Here is a 14,155-nt window from a genome sequence, read left to right as displayed (position 1 = left end):
ACACAAACAGTGACAAGAAACAAGAACATATTCGCTAAAAATATATAAACGCTAGCTAGAAAGCTACATATGCTCTCTATGTTTCAGGTTAGCTAGGAATGTTCTAGAAAAGAGAATGGTTCTCTCTTTAAAAAAGGTTTTGAGCTTGAGTCTAAATAAATAATTAGCAAGTAATTAACATGTTCCTCTTACAATGACTGTTCATCAAAAGAGTAAAGAAATATGTACATATTTGTAACTCAAGCTAGCTAATACACAGTCATGTTATGTTAGCTAGCCAGTTAAATACATCAAACAAAACATGACTAGCATGTTTACTGCGAGCTGATTATTTAACTAGCAAAATACTGTACCAAGGAAATCTTAGCTATGAGACACCACTTGTTTTAGCTCTTGACTGGGACAGCTAGCTAAAAAGTACACATACTAGTCACGTTTCGTCGGCTGGATTGCTTAACCCAGCTAGCTCTGAACGTCTGTTAATCCAAACAGTACAGAAGATGGTAGCTAATATGCAGAACAATTAAGATTTATATATTTTTACTTCAAAGTTTTCATAAAATTGATCAAACGTACAAAAGAAACCGCATGATGACGCGAGCTCGTCGTGTCTTTGGCCACATGTAAAGCAGCTGCTCCACCTCTGACGTCAGACCTCGGTGAGATTTGCTAGTAAAATCATGGAGTGAGGTTAGTGTTTATTTTACAGCCCACCATCACAGTGAGGCTCGCTAACACACACTAACACAGGCTAACGTGCACATATACATGCTAACACAAGTGTGGATTTGGAAAAAAACTAAATAAAAGCATCTTGACTACCTGTGTCAAGGAAAAACAAACTGCTCTAAACTTAGCACCTTTTCCAGCTTGTGCGCTTATGTGTTTAAGGTTCTGAGTGTGTGTGTTACAGGATGTGTCACCTTCTCCAGAGATGAAGGATGGACTATTCAAGAAATCACAATTAAACACAAAGATGTGTACCAATAGTCAATTCCACGTTATTACTATCATTAGCGAACATTTAATCAAACGTCACGATATCTCGTGCCCACTCGCTAGCTTCTCTGCTTGAACACTAGCGCAAGAGAGCCCTAACATAGCTGTTAATGCTAACAAACTAGCTAGTATAGGTTATACATGCCATGTTAGCTAAAAGATTTATCACTTTATATATATAGCGTTAGCAAGTTACTTCCAGTGCCGTTATATTAGCTAAGTTATAGCGATATGAAATATCATTTATCATCGTATTAAAATTAAGATGCTAGGAAGGAAAGACCTAACAAAGCAAATGCTAGTGGGCAAGTTACATATTAGGTCGCCAGGTTGTCGTGAGTTTGCGAGGAGTTCCTTAGGGTTAGGGTTAGCTAGTTTAACCAAGACAAACTACAAACCAAAACAGTAAAGAACATTTTAGCAACACATTTGTTAAAATTTCTTTCTATTATTTAAATATGGTCAGGCTAGCCAGCTAACTAGCAAGTTACACATGTTCCTGCTACATTAGCTAGCTAAATTTAGACCTAGAAGCAACTTCTCTGGTAATCTGCATGCGCGCACACACACACACTTAAACATAACATCACATTTAATCCAAATAAAAAAAATTAAAATATGTTCGTAAGTAATTCTAAGTCACACGCACTGGTGTTACATTCATGAGGTCAATTTAGCAACAGGTATGACATGAATATTCTGATATTAACGATTTTTTTTTTATGACATTTCATTTTCGACACACATCTACCGAGAGCGCATGAAAGTATTGAAAAAAATAAAAATACCAGAATGTAAAAGACAGGCATGCAAACTGGTCAGGGGTGAAAAAGGTGAGAAGGATGCACGGGGACACGGCACGCGCGCAAAAGTACATTTCGTAGTCTACGTTACAAAAAAAATTGCAACCAGTGACATCTTGAATTTAATACAGTACAAAATAACTTTCCATAAACATGTCTTAATAAGTTACTGTTGAGTGGCCGGTAAATTGTACCATTTATTTGTCAGTGGCCGGTAAAGTTTGATATTTTGTGAAGTTAATTTTCACCCCTGTGTACAACACAGTGGGCTATTTACAAAAAGGTATATATTACTGCCTGTGCTATCTAACAGACCTACCCCAGAGGACACACCTGGCCAATCCCTGTCTGTCAATTTTCTTAAAGACATCACCTATGTGAAATCAGGGGCGGATCTTGAAAAATATTTATGGGGTGGCAAGAGGGGGGCAGGAATTTTTGAGGGGTGGCAACGTATTACAGACATGTATATATACTGAATTTAATCACAGTTTGACGACAAATAGTATGTACACACTACAAAAGGGCACAGACTGCCATTTACAAACTCATACAGATAAACTTAATCTCATGCCTTTATTGTTCACGAAGAACACACATTCTCAGATGAGGTCTATACCGTTTCTGGACAGTTTTATACTGTATATGCAAAAGAACAAACACTAAAAAACAACAATAACAACACTGCTTCAAGTTCAGCATGATTTAAACCATTTACACCAGTGTCACATTTTATAGTTTTTTTTCCTCACGCTTTGTAAAGGCTCACCAGTGAGCAGAACATGAACTTGTCATGCCTACAACAGCTGAATGCGGCGATTTCCATGTTGCTCAGCAAAACGCTTCACAAATTTATCAAGATCTAATGCTTTTGTGCGCTTTGATTCAATGCTGAGTACAGCCAAACTTGATAGTCTCTTTTCTGTCATAGTCAACCGCAAATAAGTCTTTATGAGCCTGAGAGATGAAAAACTTCGTTCACAGGATGCACTGCTCACAGGCAAGACAACCGCTATTTTACACAACCTGAACAACTCAAAAAAAAACCAACATCATCATCATCTTGGTATGGGTCCAAAAACAGTGAACTCCATGAGAGTGGTAGGACTCTCCTGTTCCCCCTTTGTTCTGTCTAGTCCTCTCCTCGTCTGATGTAACTCATGTTTAAGATCCTCAATATTTGAATCATAAGCTTCAGCCAATAGCAATGTTTTCCTTGACAGACGGTGAATCAATATTAACTTTTGTGGCCGACTTTACACAAAACTAATGTCAGACCTAGCTAACATTAGGCCAAAAAAAAAAAAAGTGTGTTTCAGGTAACATGAAATACTAAAATAAGGTCGGTAGGTAGGAAATTTTTCTTAATTTGTTTTATTTTGTTCGAAAAAATTAACACAAGTAAACATCTTACAAAATAGTATTTTGGCACAGAATCCTTTATACCACACATCATAATAAAATAAGTGTTTTAAATCTTTAACCGAATAAAAAAAATATCGCAAGAGTTCGAGTTATGATCTGCGGAAGCGTATTGCTGCCACACTCAAAAAAAAAAAAATTGGCTTAGACTCAAGTAATTACGTGAAAAGATATTGTTAACAGAGTTATCACGTTTTTACAATATATTTATCATGTAATAACATATCATGTAATTTCATGATATTTTCATGTGATAATGTGAAAACACCTTATCAAGAAATAACGTGAAAATATGGTTTAACGTCCTAGGCTAGGCTACTTCCATTAAAAGCAGCCGGCCTCGCCTAGCCTACTGTAGAACTTGGGTCGAGCAAAAACACGGAGCAAAAACATGGCTGAATCCTGAATGACTCCTATTTGTATAAATAGGGGACTACATAGGCGGCAAAATGTAGTGTTTTTCCCTGCCATGGAAGTGCACTTGTATACTGAAGAGGAAGCAATTTGCATTACAGCCAGGAGGGCTGATAGAAGTGGCAAAACATTTTACTTTTTATCGTTTCTTTCACAACTTGAATGCGTTGAAACAAAAAATTATGACAAACTAACGCCGCTTACACTAAAATATCGAGGGAAATTTGTAATAAAAACTTTACGGTCGGCAATTTCAACGCGGAAATTCTCGATCGGTCGGGTTACCGGAAACACACTTTTTTTTTTTTGCCTTACATGTATAGTTAGCTAAATAACCTTCTCCAACCTGATTTTTATCCTCTCAAAATCAGCATCGCAACTATACTAGCACTGTTCATTCATTATAATTTCATTTTTTGATAGATAGTTAATCAGCTTTTACCCCTTTCCTCCCGTGTCTCCTTTCCTCGCGACTCCTGGCTCCCTCGCTTCGCGCCTCTCAATTTTCCAAAACAACCAATCTCTGGCGTTATCTCGTGCTGCATTCGCCACAGTCGGACATTGGAAATTTGCGCACGTAAATGTCAAATTGGCCGTAATTTTTCTTTGAATTCGTCGCTGCCAACTGGGGTAGCAGCAGGGGTGGCAAGGCTTTCTTTTAGAGTGGCATATGCCACCCCGGTAGATCCGCCCATGGTTATTCACCCCCGAGCGCGCTGGAAACTGTTCCATTGGTATTCAGATTCAGTCGCGAGATGAGGTTGCCAGATCTCTCTATAAAAAGGTGACTTTGCGGTCTGAATCTGTGGAATATTCGTAAGCGAGGACTGGCAACCAGCAGTGGGTTGTGCACCAGCTGATCAGAACTCCAATGGAAAAGAAGCGTGTTAGTAACTGTTTATCTTGATTGGCTGTAACCTTGTAAGTGAAATGTTTGGCAACAATAGCGTTGTAGCCTGCCTACCCCCCAAAAAAAAAACTCTTCGGATCTACACGATTCACACAAGTGACCTATTTTGGGACCAAAACGGCGAATTTCGCCGAAAGGTGAGGAGTTTGCATGTGTGAAAAGAGCAAATAAGGAGGAGCTAAAAGCGCTAAATCCAAGTTTCCTGAAATCAGATAATCTAAGATAATCGTATCGTACTGCTTACCTCCTGACCACTTGAACAATCAAATCATATTCAGATTATTAGCATGATGGTGCACACTATAGGACATGGTGATCCATGCTAGTGCTAGTTATGCTAATTATGGTAGCTATGCTAGTTTTCTAGTTGATGTGAAATTTCTTACATTTTTGAAGCTCTTATAAAACTCATAAAAATATCAGACAGAGGAGACAATGAGCAGGAAGTGCTGAGTTGATAGGAAACGTTTAACATTCTCTCTCTCTCTTACACACACACACACACTTCCATGAAACAAAACAGACATCTGATATTTCCTGCATCTAACATTGTGTGTGTGTGTGTGTGTGTGTGTGAGAGAGAGATCGTGCAACAGAAAGATTTGCTTATCTCATTACATTAGTGATTTTAGCGCTGATTACAATTGTGTCTGGAGTGAAAAACATGCACTATATTTACAAACGCACGACCGTGTTACCTCACAGGAGTGTCATGAAAATAAGCTAGCAAGTGTGCACAGTAGCCCAAGAGCATTAGCTCAAAATTGAGTCCAACCCGGAACAAATTAGTAACAAGCTGAATTTTTCAGAATATGTTCAGAATACCCTTAGGAATAACATACTAAAAGTCCCCGGGAATCCACCTTATGCTCTCTGAGAAATTCAAGATGGCGTCCAAAATGGCCGCCGATTGGAGATTTTTCAGTATCTCAGGGATAAAACATAATATAAATGCAATTAAAATGTTAAATTATATGTTCTCTCATACAAGCGATGCAAATTCACCATTGTCACACTGTTAAAATTAAAATTAACCAAGATTACAAGGTCATTAATGTGGAAATTACATGGAATTTGATGGTTGACATGATTGACAGATTAGCTTAGTAGGCTACCTACATACATGAACATAATGTAAGACAACAATTAGACATCAATTTCCTTAATATTTAGTGCATCTTTAAGCTTTGATAAAATATTAAAGGGAAATTAAATTTGAGAACTCTATCTTCTAAAACTACAATGGCAAGCTGTTTCAGTACACTTCTTCAACATTCCGGCGACTTTCATGACAAAAAGGTCTGCCTCAATAAAAGCTCTTGCTTATAAACAATGAGTAGACTTAAACACTTCTCAGTGACTCAGTTGTAATGCTTGGACCTTTGTTGTACCATCAATGAAGTAGGGAATTTATTCAAGCTTGTTTAAGGGTGGAAAAAAATTAATCTTTGAGTTTCTAGCGCCAGTCTTTACTACTAGCAATGCCAGTGTGTTCGGACAAAAAATGACTGAACTCAGCATGACCTTTTAACATGCCATTTTTCATTTTACACCACCAATTTACTTTAATTAATATTAATGAAAATAAGTGCTCCAACCCCTAGTAATTGTGTTTGTTGTTTTGTGAACAGAATAGGATGATACGGCGTGAACGAGTAACCAATGGATCCACACTATACACAAATATACTGTTATAATAATGTGTACATTGTTATTATATAATGTTAATACACAATGTAATTAATACACACGTTGGAATTTACTCTCCTACCCTACAAAACATATATTCTGACCTTTTAATTGCATTAATATTTTGTTTTGGGCCTGAGATATGGGCAGATCTCCATTTGGCGGCCATTTTGGACGCCATCTTGAATTTCTCAGACAGCACAAGGGGGATTTCCGGGGACTTTTAGTATGTTATTCCTAAAGGTATTCTGAACATATTCTGAAATTTTCAGCTTGTTACTAATTTGTTCTGGGTATAACCCTATTACTCCTGGGCTACAGTGTGCACGTGGCTTGCTAGTTAGCTAGCTAACCTGGTCAAGCACTAACACTGTTTAAAAAATGTTTACAAATACGTCTTTTAGCTAACGTTTTCTTTACTGATTCAATTTATAGCCTGCTGTGATTAACTTTAGCTTGCCATCGTACGACAACACAAGCAGGATATGAAACACTCAGATCTATATATCGCAAAATATATCGTATTATTACGTTCACAGAAGATAATCATTTCTGATTAAATGGCGAGTGTGACTTATTTTTAGAAATAGATGTGTGATGCCTCTCCCTGATGAAAAATGTAACCACAATTCTATTCTGTGTAACTATAATAATAATAATAATAATAATAATAACAATTGAGGCTCTGGCGATATTTACGCTTTTATTATCGCAATTAAATTTACACAGTACCAAACAATTTATTGGTGATAGAAACGTTTTAAATCAAAATAATTAACGAAGATTCCGAGGCGTTACCATAGCAACAACAACTGTAATATAGTAGTTGAGAAGACTTTGTTGAAAGCTAACATTACATTACGCTTTATTTCATATCATAATTATTTAAAAGCAGAGCATTATGGGTAATCAAAATAGTTGATAAACTTAGCCGCTCAGAATTACAACGTATGCATGCGTAAACATTTTAGATCTTTCCTATTAGATGTACGTTCTTGCATTTAACACGGAGCCTCTCTAACTTTGACGATTACACAACTCAAGATGGAGGACGCTCAGTTACTGCTTTATGTTTTTAGCGAAAAAAGAGCCTAGTGGTGGTGTAGTGGTTAGCGCTGTCGCCTCACAGCAAGAAGGTCCGGGTTCGAGCCCCGAGGGCCTTTCTGTGCGGAGTTTGCATGTTCTCCCCGTGTCCGCGTGGGTTTCCTCCGGGTGCTCCGGTTTCCCCCACAGTCCAAAGACATGCAGGTTAGGTTAACTGGTGACTCTAAATTGAGCGTAGGTGTGAATGTGAGTGTGACTGGTTGTCTGTGTCTATGTGTCAGCCCTGTGATGACCTGGCGACTTGTCCAGGGTGTACCCCGCCTTTCGCCCGTAGTCAGCTGGGATAGGCTCCAGCTTGCCTGCGACCCTGTAGAACAGGATAAAGCGGCTAGAGATAATGAGATGAGATGAGAAGAGCCTGAAGATGTTTTAACACCGGCATGCCATGTCAGATTTTTGTCACTTTGGTCAGGCGGTTTAGCAGATGAACCACTTCCTGTTCTACTACACACCACATCTGTGAATTCCACACTCGGAAAATTCTCCAGCTCACTAACACACACACACACACACACTGACCAGCTGAATAAGCAGGCATTATATTTAGGAAGGCTTAATTGGGCTTAATTAGGCCGGGCCGACTAGTAAACACTGGAACACACTTCGCAACACTGAACTTGTTATTTTAAGAAAGTGAGAAGGGAAAAAGGGAGTGCAGGCAGCAATCAGGGATGAAACACGGATGTCTGACTCGCTCACTCAGTGTATATACACACACTCCCACGCCACTTTAATAGGGACGTGTTGTTGATTGTAAGATCCCTGTTCTTGGCTGCAGGAGTGGAACCCAGTGTGTTCTTCTGTTCTGCTGTTGCATGCTGAGATGCTTTTCTGCTCACCACGGTTGTAAAGAGTGATTATATGAGTTACTATATCCTTCCTGGCAAAAAAGCTCAAACCACCTTGAATCTGTCCATTTCCCTCTGAGCTCTCTTATCAACAAGGCGTTTGTTTACTTTCCACCCACAGAACTGTCGCTCACTCACTCAGTGTTTTTTGTTTTCTGCACCATTCTGTGTAAACTCTAGAGACTGTTGTGTGTGAAAACCCCAGGAGATCAGCAGCTTCTGAAATACTCAAACCAATCCATCTGGATCAAACCAACACCCATACCACAGGGAAAGAAAGAAAGTCACACTGTGAGATCACAATTGTTCCCATCCTGATGTTTGAACATTGTGAACATTAACTGAAGCTCTTGATTTGTATCTGTGTTTGTATGTGTGTTCCTAATAAAGTGGCCGGTGAGTGTACACACTGAAGACGTACTCACATGAGGAACGAGTGCCTTGTATCACTCCTGAGAGCGATTGTCCCCTCTACCCCCTCCCCTGCTGGCCTGAGCTCACACTGTGCTTTATGTTTCATGCCCAAATACACTTACGTCATCATGATGCAACTTTCTGAGTTGAAGAAAAGCGCCGTCACATAGAATAATGTGCGTTTTTTGTTTCGTGACTCTCGTGCATTATTTGGAGTTGTTCTGGGCGCCGTGACACACAGCCCTCTCACATGCTGCACAGGTTTATTGCTTATGCAAGTCATCAATTTTTATAAATCATGTTGCAAGAATAAGAAGATTTTTACAGACGCAGCAGATGATGAAGGAGGAATTCTTGGCTTTACTCATGAATTACAATTCACATTCATTAGTAAGGTGAGAACCAGAGCCGTTATTAACCCACATTCTCGAATGAACCGAAAAGTGCAAATGTTTGTTTCCGTCAACTAATTTTGACAGCATAGCGTTGGAGTGCACCTCTCCACACCTGACCACACCCGAGTGCACCTCTTCCAAACGGACCGAGTGAACCACACCGGAGTGCGATCACACAAGTCAAACGAATCGGAATTTGGGGGTCAAACGCACTTGTGTGTGGTACGGATCACCTAGTTTGAGTCCATCCTGAGTGATGGCATGAAAACAGGAAATAAGCGTGGCCAGGTTCTGCCAGGTTTAAATATGTTACCACATGTAACATATTTAAATAATGTTGGCTGACTTTTTTCGTGGTGTCTCATCTCATCTCATTATCTGTAGCCGCTTTATCCTGTTCTACAGGGTTGCAGGCGAGCTGGATCCTATCCCAGCTGACTACGGGCGAAAGGCGGGGTTCACCCTGGACAAGTCGCCAGGTCATCACAGGGCTGACACATAGACACAGACAACCATTCACACTCACATTCACACCTACGCTCAATTTAGAGTCACCAGTTAACCTAACCTGCATGTCTTTGGACTGTGGGGGAAACCGGAGCACCCGGAGGAAACCCACGCGGACACGGGGAGAACATGCAAACTCCACACAGAAAGGCCCTCGCCGGCCCCGGGGCTCGAACCCGGACCTTCTTGCTATGAGACGACAGCGCTAACCACTACACCACCGTGCCGCCCTATTATTATTATTATACATACACATTCCTTTCAGGTGTTCAATGCGTCTTTCTCTTTCAAAATTCTCTCAAAATCTTCCGTATTTTGTAACAAAGCAAACCTGATGGCCATGTTTGTTTACAAACTGTCACAGTCACTCACTCGCTAGTGCGAAAGTTTTGTCTCCGACGTGTGACATCATGTTGTCTTGACAACCATACAATATTGTAAATCATATTCAACGCTCATTCTCTACTGAGTAGAGTGATGTAATGCACATAGGATAAGCAATATGCTAACAATATTGCATGCTATCGAACCAAATGAATGAAACCCACTAGAAGGGAATAGAACATGTTTTTATTCCATCGAAAAAGTGACCTGTATGGGTAATAATCATCCTTAGCAACTGCCTGGTCTTATGCTGCAATATATTGTACTGAGATATGGAAAAGTGCACTGGAACAATCGTTCAACTCAGAATTCCAAGCCAGGAATTCAGGCAACGCCCACCGTACATGACTTCTCTGACTCCGTTAGCGTTATTTTGTACATGATAAGACTAATTTTGTGTGATGCACAGCTTTTGTGTTGTGAAACTGTGTTTTAAACAGCTTTGTAAGTGTAGATTCTGTAGGTGGAAACAAACACCTTGGAAAATGGACAGATTGGTTTGAGCTTTTTTGGCCAGGAAAGATATAGTAACTCATATAATCACTCTTTACAACCGTGGTGAGCAGAAAAGCATCTCAGCATGCAACAGCAGAACAGAAGAACACACTGGGTTCCACTCCTGTTGCTTTTTCAGTTCTTTTGCAAGGTTCCACTGTTATGCTGATGACACACAGTTGTATGTTTCTGTAAAACCTGATGAGAGACACCAGCTTTATAGAATTGAGGAATGTGTGAAGGACATTAGACACTGGATGCTGATTAACTTCGTTCTGCTTAACTCTGACAAGACTGAAGTACTTGTACTCGGACCACATGCAGCTAGAAGTAAGTTTTCTGATTCCACAGTAACTCTGGATGACCTTTCTGTTTCTTCACGTGCAGCAGTAAAAGACCTCGGCGTGATTATTGACCCCAGTCTTTCATTCGAAACTCACATTGATAACATCACCCGGATAGCTTTCTTTCATCTCGGAAATATTGCTAAGATAAGAAATTTAATGTCACTACATGACGCGGAAAAACTAGTTCATGCTTTCATTCCCTCCAGGTTGGATTATTGTAATGCCTTACTGTCTGGATGTTCCAATAAGTGCATAAACAAGCTCCAGTTAGTTCAAAATGCAGCAGCAAGAGTCCTTACTAGAACTAGAAAATATGACCCCATCACCCCTGTCTTATCCACACTGCATTGGCTCCCAATCAAATTTCGTATTGATTATAAAATACTACTATTGACCTTTAAAGCACTGAATGGTCTCGCACCACAGTACCTGAGTGAACTTCTGGTCCTCTATGACCCGCCATGCCTACTTAGATCAAAAGGTGCAGGCTATCTGCTGGTACCTCGTATAGTGAAGGCTACATCAGGGGGCGGAGCCTTTTCTTACAAAGCCCCACAGTTATGGAACAGCCTTCCAAGTAGTGTTCGGGAATCAGACACAGTCTCAGTGTTTAAGTCTCGGCTGAAAACAGATCTGTTTAGTCAAGCCTTGTGTTAATGGTGTTTATGAGGTAAAGGAGTAGATCTGGAGGATCCTCAGACAGAGTGTTTTGGTAAACTGGGATGTATGGATGCTGTCAGTCCCCACTCGCTTGCTCACTCGAGTTTGTTGACGGTGTAGTGGCTGCTGCTTTATGTCCCGGGGCTCCCTCATGCCTGTGTTACCTTCTGGCTCTCCCCTTTTAGTTATGCTGTCATAGTTAGTTGCCAGAGTCCCTGCTTGTACTCAGTGCAAAATGTATACTGTACTTACTCATCAGGTGACACTGGGCATACCTAACCACCTGTGTTCCTCCCCCCCGTCCCTCTGAGTTACATGTCAGTCCTGGGATCGAGCTGCTGAACCTCTTCTGCTCCTCGGACCTGCCTGATCCATCCTGGTGCCCTGTGTCTGGTTGGAGTCTCATCACATCGCTCCTGTGGAGGACGGCCCCATGAGGACAGTTGAAAGTCACACCTGGAGGACGCTCTGGACTCTTACAGTAATGCTTTTATGGCTGAGGACTACAGTTGACTTGCTAACTTTAGGACTGCAGTTGTCATGAACAGTTTTGCACTCAAGTTTCCATCAATGAAGAGTTTATAACATCAACGAGTTAGTCAGGCTGTCTGTTGTTGCCCAAATGAGGATGGGTTCCCTTTTGAGTCTGGTTCCTCTCGAGGTTTCTTCCTCATGTCGTCTGAGGGAGTTTTTCCTTGCTACTGTCACCACAGGCTTCATCATTGGGGATAGATTAGGAATAAAATTAGCTCATGTTTAAAGTCACTCAAATTCTGTAAAGTTGCTTTGCGACAATGTTTATTGTTAAAAGCGCGATACAAATAAACTTGACTTGACTTTTGCTGTTTGTTGTTTTCTATCATCAGCATTCTCCTTCGTTCTTCTGTCTTTCTGATTTTGACCAGTTGCTTTTTGTTACAGTTTATCTTCCCTGCTTTTCCTGTTTTACCAATATCCTAAGGATTTTACTCACACTTCCATTCACCTGCCTCAGAATTAGTGACTTTGTTTCTTCCTGGAGTTTTATATCCGACTGCTCGCTCACACGTTCATGAAAGTAAAAACATCCTGCCTGCTCACGTGACTTTTTCGTTGCCCCGTGAAACTTCCTGACAGCCTTTCTTTAAAAACATAATAATAAAAAATAAAAGCTAGAAGCACCTTCTATTTGTACCTGCACATTTATTCGTTTAGAACACATCTGTTCATTATGAATATTCGTATTTGGTTGTATCCCTGCCCCTTCGCCCACACCCTTCAGTAAATATTTGAGGTTTTATTTAATAATGATCTGGACAAGAGGGAATATATTCTTTCTTAATAATTAAGGGACAAATTAAAGGGGCCCAAGTACTGATCCTTGAGGGATACCGAGTGTGAAAGGTGTTTACCAGAAAGAGATGTTCCTCAAACATGAGGTGTGCCAGAAATACTGACAAATGAACAAATATGCAAATTTTTTTTTTAGTCTGAGCCATTCAGTCATTGCTGTATGTCCTGGAACTCGGCCGGGTCACGCCTCATCGGAGCTTCAGTTTATCAAGCGCAAGCAGACGATCAACATCGTTTAAAAAAGGCTCTGGCACTCATGTGAGGTGAATATTTATTAATGACTGCGATTAAACCGACAAGGCTATTATGGTTCTCACATTAACGTCAACATTTCCTGAAGCACTTCCTCTTTAAGTCAGAGCTCGATTAATAACTGAAAGAGTAAAACATGTCAACAATCAGCGCTGACTGCCGTCTTGACCTTGGTTAATCTCTCACACACACACACACACATACACTCAGTCATGTTTGGATGTGTGTATTTACGAGATGATAGGATCTCCTGACAGAATCAATTCCATTCCTTACGATGCAGTTTACAACTGTTTTAATACTAGGAGTGAGAAGCCACTCCCCCTTCACTATATAGAGCAAAATATAAAGCACAAGTTTATGTTAATGTGCTCATTTGAATACGTTATTGTTTCTATAGTAACAGCTCATGCACAGCAATGCGTATAGTGGACATGCCACATAAACGGATTTTTAAAAAATCGTTGATATGGTGATGTTTTCTGTCATAAGACATTTATTTTTAATACGGAAGGAGTCTCCAGTGTCAGAGGTAAAGGTGTAAGTTTACAACGGAGGACTTTATGCTTCTTTGCAGTTTCTCAGTAACTTTGTCTGAGAGAATAAAAAGAGTCCGGTGAGGAAACGACTGTTTATCGCTGCTATAACGTAAGTTTGAACTTCACAACATTGAATGTACCAATAAACATCATTTCTTTAATTCGTAAGAACTGTAATCTTTGAAATGTTGCTGTGGTATAAGCAGAATAAAGGATGTGTACATTATTTATAGGAAAACAATAAACATTGCAGCGTCATTACTGAATCATGTGCACTATTTAGAGCACTAGTACACAAAACCTGATGAATATGTCTTTGTCTACTTGGGACGTGTCCCAAATCACACACTATTCTATTCACGACTCCATGAGTGGTCTTCAAGTGCATCATGGGTACTTCTGCAGAACACTTCCAATTCAGCTTCCAAAGATGTGCACTTTATAGTGAACGAAATGTGATTTTATAGTGAACGAAGTGTGATTTGAGACACAAGTCAATGCCAATTCGATCATCACTAACGGAGTCCTTTTTTCTGAATAGTGGGTTTACGTGAATGCACTGATATCTAAAAGGACACACACACACACACACACACACACACACACAGATGACACGGTTGTCGAGGAAACAGGGTTAACAT

General features: G+C 40.1%; 1 protein-coding gene across 4 annotated transcripts in view; it reads right to left on the bottom strand.

Moving 5' to 3' along the window:
- Positions 1 to 14,155, bottom strand: part of grk5l (G protein-coupled receptor kinase 5 like) — a 78,490-nt gene that overhangs the window by 41,687 nt on the left and 22,648 nt on the right. The window contains exon 1 of one of the 4 annotated variants that reach the window (XM_060931103.1): positions 577 to 595. The exons of the other annotated variants lie outside the window; for them this stretch is intronic. The gene's annotated coding sequence lies outside the window, so the exon portion shown is untranslated. Of the gene's footprint in view, positions 1 to 576; positions 596 to 14,155 lie in introns of those variants that run through there. 4 annotated transcript variants of the gene reach the window in all.

This window comes from Neoarius graeffei, chromosome 10 (genome assembly GCF_027579695.1).
Source record: "Neoarius graeffei isolate fNeoGra1 chromosome 10, fNeoGra1.pri, whole genome shotgun sequence".
NCBI classification, from domain to species: domain Eukaryota; kingdom Metazoa; phylum Chordata; class Actinopteri; order Siluriformes; family Ariidae; genus Neoarius; species Neoarius graeffei.
Note: the sequence above shows the minus strand (reverse complement) of the source record. Positions and strands in the feature narration are given on the sequence as shown.